A 7,973-nucleotide genomic window follows, 5' to 3' on the forward strand; every position below is an offset into this window, starting at 1 on the left:
CAGATTACAAAAAAAAAAACAAAAAGAAAAAAAACATTAAAGCCATTCAGAGTTTTGTAAATGGATTGAAGGCACAAACAAAAGCTGTGACAAGTGGAGACAGGAAAAAAATAAGGATATTTGAAGTGCCATAGAGAGAGAGAAAGAACAGAAGAAAGAAAAAACAGAAAAAAAGTTGAACACAACTAGACATTAAGGTTCATTCATAATAAGAGCCAAAAGTGCACATGTGAAGTACTGACTATCCAAGTTCTACACTTTTGTGTGTGCACAAGTTGGGAAGTGGTTTTAAAAGCACCAGGGAAGATGTCTCCCTGTTGTGGTGCTCCACTAAAAGGAGTGAAACAATTGAGGCATGCACTTGAAGGCACTCAGACATTTTCAGCTGGCTGCTGAAGATAAAGGGTGAAAAGGAAGATAAAGCTGGGTACTGTTTGTAGTTTTACTTACATCAATAACTGTGTTGGGATGTGCAGGTGCAACAGAATTAGCGTATCTAGTTTTAGTATATTTATGACAGCTTTTCAATGCTATGAGTGATTTTAATGCATTGTGTTTTCTCAATGGCCCAGCAGTATAATATTAAATAATTAAAGAACATCGAAAATATATGATTGTAAATAATCACATTTAAATACCTGAGCAAAATACGAATAATAGTTAGATTATTTGAAATTAAACTAAATTGTGATTTAGTGCTGTGGAATATTTACACAGAACGCTGGTGTTTCTGCAGGCAGCTGCATCAACACCTTTTTGACATCAATATGTTTGCTGGGATTTTCTGGTAATTTGGCGAAGTGTGAAGGAGTGGGAATACAGCCCAGGTATTTTGGACAGGGGGCAGGTAAAGATGCCAGGCCTTGGCAGGGGTGTAAGGAAAGAGAGGGCATGTAAGACATGCTCTGGCAGCTTTAGGCATCCCCTTAGTTTAAACCTACAAGACGAAAAGCAAGTCGGGGTATACCCAACAAGTCTTTACATCTATACAACAAAACAGGTCTTTGTCTTTCTTACTTTCCAAAATGACACATGTGGCTGCTTCAAAAACGACTCACAAACATTGTTAGAGCTAGGAAAGTATGGTCCGTATAGTTAAAAGATCCCCATATAAGCTGTTCACATAAAACAGAATGCAAAACATGTTATTTGCTGTCACAGTCACACTAAGATCAGCATACTATCTCCTTGGCTTAGAATAAAAACTAGATGTAGGAGGAAACAATGAGCCTGCCTCTGTAAACATTTAACAATATACCACCAACTACCACTATGAAGCTCACTAATATAAAACTCCATATCTTGTTTTATCTGTATGAAAACATGGTTTATAAACAATGCATTTTGTTTTTACTGGGTATTATGTCCTTGACTATTTCTTGGCTGTGTGCAGTGACTTTCTGGAGCTGGTTGCTGGCAATTTCACAACAAAACAACAACAACACGAAGAAGTAAAATTTCCTAGCAGTGCCAACAGCAGCCTTAGATTTTGTTGGGCTCTGAGTGAAGGGTACTGCAGAGAGAAGAGGAAACATGTCTTCAGACCAAAACCATCTGAACCCACAGCAGCTGTGTGCAGAAATGTAGTTTCTAGAAGCTACAGTTACAACAGCAGGGGGATAGGAGACAGTCTTTCCAGGGAACTGCCACAACGACCAACATGAGCCAACATGAGAATATTTGCCACATCATCTTCACACAGCGACTACAGCCTGGCGGTTCCTAGAATTTACCTTGGCTGTGTTGATGACCAATTAAGTTATGAATACAGTCTGTGTGCTGATAGTCTGGAGCATAGCACTGCTGATTAGACGTCAAGGTAAATGCTGATTAGATAATGAGGTAACAAGCAAACTGCATGATTTAACAAAGGGACTGATGAATAAAAGAAATTACCCAGGGCGCATCTGACAATAAATGTTATTAATAGTAACATTATGACAAAAATAAACCCAGTCATGTTAGGCTATGAGGCAGCTTATGTAACCTAGTGGCACACAGGCTTACACTCTAACATTAGTTTAGTTTGTAGCATTCATCCTCCCAGCAATAAGATACTGAATCATGGCCACAAGCAGCGATGACAACTAAATGTGATTCCCCACACCAAAGTGCCACATCAGCACAGCAACCAACGCACAGTATAAACCAGGGTTGGTAGTTACATTACCAGTGAAGTCAAGCAGGTGTCATCTCAGCTTGGAAACCCAAGCTGTTGCTTTGCTTCTTTCTGTCATGCTTTTGTTGGGACATGACTTTCTTATGTCCTCCTTTCTCTGTTGACCCTCCACTGAGCTCAATGCTCTGGCTGGTGGTGACTCTTCCATTCGCCTCATAATGATCATGGTGGTCATCTTTTTGCTTTTTTTTTTTTTTTTTATATTCTATAGTGGCTGACAAACTCTGAAGTGACTCACTATCGCCACCCATTGCAAGGGAGTGTCAGTGATGCCTTTGCTTTTATAGAACTGTGGTACTTCGAGAAGCTTGCAGTGTTCACAAGTGTCAGAAGTTTAATCTATTGGTTTCTGTAGGGATAGTAGAAGCAACACCTTATTAAATTTGGACTAGTAGAACCAATTAAAATGATTCATTGTTTTACAACATTTGAATCTTCTCACACTGACCAAATGTATGTAAACAACCTGCTATTCAATAACTTGAAAGGTACTAATTTTCCTTCAGGGAATGGGCTAATATATATTTTTAGAATACTGTGGAAAAAAGGTTATGTATCTCTATATATATGTGATGCAGGTGCTTGTGTTTGAGTGAGTTTATTGAGAACATTTTGTCCAAGTGTTTCTGGACTTAATATGTTACTGGGCCTAAAATAAATAAAACAATAGTCAGCAACCAAAGCAATACATACCCCATGTGGAAACATCCGATTTTACAGGTTGCCCTGCAGGAGCCCCATCTTAATGCTCGGGATGAAGGTGGAGGTGTCTTGCCGTTGGTGAGGTGTTGCTGCAAAAAGCGAGAAAAATGCCAAGTGGTGCATTTCACAACAATGTGGAACACATTGCGACGCACTTAGTCAAAATCCTCCCACACAGGTTGCCTCACCAATTATAAGACATCTGTCCTTGTACTCATCACTTACTGTATACATACAGTAACACAGCTCCTTTCTCCCTGGAAGCTTAGTACATCACTGACCTTGTGATTACAGAGATAAATGACCGTACATTTACTGGACATTAAACTGGTTATGACTAATAAGGTAGAGTATATGAGCGTAATGTAAACCTAACGAGGGATATATTTTCTTTAATATATGTCTTTCTCCCATAAGTGGAATTGTTTTTCTAGATGTGAAAGAAAAGATATATCTCTCCTTCCCACAGTCGCTTTCCGCCTATGTTCTTTTTCTTTGCACTGTAACTAAAAAAAGAAAAATCAATGCCAAAAACAATTGCTTTGCATTGTCAAGAGATACTAGGTGCCACTCTGCATTGCAATCAGAAGTCCATTTCTGAAATCTGCTAGGGAATATGTTAAGGGAAAACAGCTCCTTCACACTCTTATTCAGTGTTGCTGAAAATTACGTCTGCATGCATTATACGCATAAAGATCTCCATATATATTTGGGTAGCAGAGTGAGTAAGAAAAACAGAGAGAGAGAGAGAAGGAGAGTGAGAGAGGCAGGGGTTTAATGTGAGGGATGGATGGTTTATACAAGGTATTCCTAATACATGAATACATTTTCTGAGAAGACACTTTGTAGAAATAGGAGCAGTGTGTGCCTTTCACTGTGTGGCTGAACTGTAAATCTGTCTCATTATGGCTCTACAGTGTGTGTGAAATAGTGGCTTTATCTGTTAATGCATCGAAAATAATGCAAACATTGTTTACGTCTGCATGTTTGATAAACATCCAATATGTGAACATATAGTATGTCATTTGACACCCATATGCAACAACTACAATCACTATTTACCTTTTAGATTATGATTTTATTTATAAAACATATCAAAAACATATAAAGTAAAATAGATTGTACTTTGGAAGTTTTTTGAAACTTATGTTTGGATTTGTCATGTTTCAAATGTCTATGAGTTCCACCAACAAGCGATTTAAGCATCCATGAAAAACCCAAAGACTGGAGAAAAGATCCAACGCGTGAACACAGATTTGTGCACCAGAACTGATTATCTTATTTCATCTCCCATAAATCATCTCACAACCCATTAGTCATATCTCGTGACCATTAGGAGGGGCCAGACCCCTAGGTTGGAAACCACTAGACTGCAAACCTGTGTACAAAGTGGTTAAATCTAATTCCTCCTCAAACAGCTACAGCAATAATATGTTGATGCATCAGTTATTGACAATCTGAAAAAAGTCATAAATAATAACGTATCAGACACAGGGGATTATTACTGCAGTCTGAGTAGTTCTGCAGTATTAATAAAAAAAAGAGCATTTTTTGAAAATGCTGTTGCAGTGTGCTGTGGTAGCTCATACCACTTAATCACTATGTCAGCAGTTCAACTCCCAGCCGAAGGACCTTTGTTGCATGTTGTAGCTCTCTCTCACTCCCCGTGTTTCCTGTCTGTTTCTCTACTACTGCTGTCAAGAAACGGCCAAAAATAGACAAACAAAGAAAAACAGTACTCCATAGCACATGATATTGGATGGGGATTTCAGTGTGGGTGGATTACTTTTAGAACAACAATCTGAAAGTGCTGCTGTGGATGTAAAAACCTTTGACAACAGGGTTTTGAACTCTATCCATTTTAGATATGGACATGGCCCAAATCAGATAACAGTTCAAAAAGGAAGGTAATGGAGGGAAATCAGTGGATGTTAATCTTACTGTCAATAACGGTGCTGATGTTAAAAAAAAAAAGAAGCACTGACTAAACTGAAAATTTATGACAAATATCTGCTGTGAGTCAGACCAAGAAATTGAGAAACTGATCAACCTTAATTTTGTTGTTCTCTCCTAGCGGGTTACTACATATTCACAGATTTCAACAACAGTGCAGATTAGACTGGATTTCCATCATCTTCTCCCTGAAAGCATCATTACCAACACCAAATATTCTCTAAGGTAAACACTAGCATTCTTTCTGACATCTGCAACAATGCATTTCTGCAGTGAAAGGCAGCGAATAGCTCCCTACTGGTTTCAGTTTTTCTCAGCAGATGAGGATGAGTGTTGGTCAGCCTGCTTTTTGTCTTTGAAGTGTCTCACATATGGGAGGCATGGACGGTGAACAAGGAGAATGTGCCTGAAAAGGACACCCCTTTGCAGACTTAAATTAATCCACTAAAGGTCAAACACTAGCTGAACAAAATTAATCTTGTGCTTGGTTTCTTGCGTGCTGTCAATAAAACTTTAGGCAAAGACAAGAAGAAGCAAATCTTCAGTGTTCTTCCTGCTCATCGACTCTGAACACCTCACCTTTTCGAAACTCGGATCTCTGCCAAACCCATTGAAATGTAAATCTGACCCAGAAAACAAAAAGCTGTTGACCGACTCAGCCCTTTTGTAAATTCAGCTTGCTAAAAGTCAGACTTTCCATTACTCCTGTTTTCTATTTCAGCCTCGCACACTGACCCGTGGTAGAACTGGCTCAATAACACTATCACTGACTCAGATTTTACAAACAACTGACCCTGCTCAGCTTTGGTATAAAATGGACCAAACTTTTCTAGCATGACTACCTGATTACTGTGGAATTATTTAAGAATGACTTAAAACTGATGGGGGGGCACTTTAATAGTAGAACCTTTGCATCTTCATCAGCAGATGGTGTAAATGATCAAAGTTAATCTTATTAATATCAGATTATTCATAAAACTGTATATCTGACAATATAGCAAATCTATGCATATAGCATGTCTTTCCATTGTCACATGCAATAAAACCAGTGCAGCATAATTTGAAGTGGTAGCGTGAACTTGGCGGCTGACATTTAGCTGGAGACCGCTCTGGTTTTCATTCAGCCTGCTGAAAGGACAGACAAGTGAGTTGTAATGATAACAGCTGTCACTGTGAAGAATAGCTGCTAACTGTACCAGTCGAGCCAAGAATAGATCACAGGATTCAGGACGCAATTCAAGTTATAATAATTATTCCGTACAATCAAGCATGTCAGTGATGACAGTCCTCCAAATCCCCTATTCAAAGATAAGAAAGGTATCTGACTTAGACTCTTGGCACAAACTTATTTTTTCTTAACATTGTGCTTTTCTTTTTTGTGAGTCTTTCATCTGAAGAAACGATCTGTTGACTTTTAGATCCTGAGGGCTATTATCCTGTTTTTTCTTGCAGGGATGTGACAAAATATAAATGGAAAAATGACAGGTGTGGTTGTGAGTGTTGTGTTTTGTCACACTGCTGGTAGTGAAATACATACTCTACACAAATGGGTCTTTGAGTGAATGATAACTAACAAATGTTCTATTACTTCTGACAAACAAAAACAGAAATCAGTCACTGCAATTTTATACATCTAAGCACAGTGGTGCACTCAAACCCTGTGTATGTCACATACGCTCTGCTGCAGTTCTTATCAGGAAATCAAAACATTTATTTGTTTTTGTTTTTTTCCTTAACTAAGCTGAACTGAATAGATAACAATCAGCGGCTTGGACTGAAGACACAAGGAGAGTAATGTGCCTGTTTTTTTGTTTGTTCTTCGTCTCCAACAACAGAGCTAAACTCCAGCTGCAGCACTGGGCCAGAAAAAGTAGCTGAGGAAAGTACAATGCAGTCCCTAACCATTGCAACAGTCCACCATTACCATTTTAAACATCTGAGCCAAAGCAACTATTACTGAGACCCTACATATTAGACCCTCCAATACATGCTGCAGTTTGCCGTGCAGTCTTATTCAACAATAACACAGAAATGTTCACGATAAACACATAATACATTCATGCGAAGTATTAAAAGTCTCCAATATGTTTGGCTGTAAAAGTCAGCTCCAAAGTCAGCTGTGTTTTATAGGACAAGTGTGGGGATATATTTGTTATTCACAGAAACACTAAAAATACATATATTAGAAATGAAATAAAAATGAATTTATAATAAGAATTTGTTAAGGTTAGTTAAATCCTAGGATCTGCACATTTCATTGTAACTTTGGTCACTTCAGCCAGAAACCTCTGTGCAGGGTAAACCCATGCACAGATGCAGGTGCTGTAGACTGAGATTTACCTCCCAAAAGAGAGTTAATCTATTAATATCTGTCACATTTCTACCACACTGTGCTAACACACACACACACACACACACACACACACACACACACACACAAAGAGAAGGTATTGTTGGTCGCATTTACCTTGTATGCATTTCCAGACTTTTTTTTTTTTTTTTTTTTATGGTTAAACTGACGGTCAGGTACTGTTCTAATAAACCTAAATACAACAGCCCTTTCAGCTTAGCTTATCATGGAAGAATAGCCAAGGCACCTTGCTGAATGCAGGAAGCTCATTAAAGACAGTAATCATATTAACTGGGTCTGACGGGGTGTGTGTGTGTGTGTGGGGGGGGGGGTTATGGAGAATATGGCCTCCTGTGCTCAGTGTGACTGGGACAAACTCAAAGCCAACGATACTTAATACGAGACCGAGGACACCTTTCTCCCAGACAATGACATAGTGGTCTAATTAAGACTAGTGGCAACAATGCGGAGAGGAATTTAAAAAGGGTCTCAAAGTCACCACTGGTAAACAGACTGTGGGATCAGACAGAGGGTTTATGAAATAGATAGATAGAAAAACACAGAGGAAATCTCTACATCTGTCTCATCCCAGATTCTGTTTACCGCTGGGACAGTCTGCTCTCTTTCTTCTCGCCACATGTCTTAATTAGACCACTGTGCCTCTGTCTGGGTCTGTGACCAAGGTGCCCTGAGTCTTCACTCCATGTGTAGTAGCTCCTCTAGTTGGTGGTTAGATCGCATCTCTCAAAGCCACTTTAGCCTGAAATATGTTGGAGCTGTGAACCACGA

This window comes from Mastacembelus armatus, chromosome 12, assembly GCF_900324485.2.
Source record: "Mastacembelus armatus chromosome 12, fMasArm1.2, whole genome shotgun sequence".
In the NCBI taxonomy this organism is placed as follows: Eukaryota; Metazoa; Chordata; class Actinopteri; order Synbranchiformes; family Mastacembelidae; genus Mastacembelus; species Mastacembelus armatus.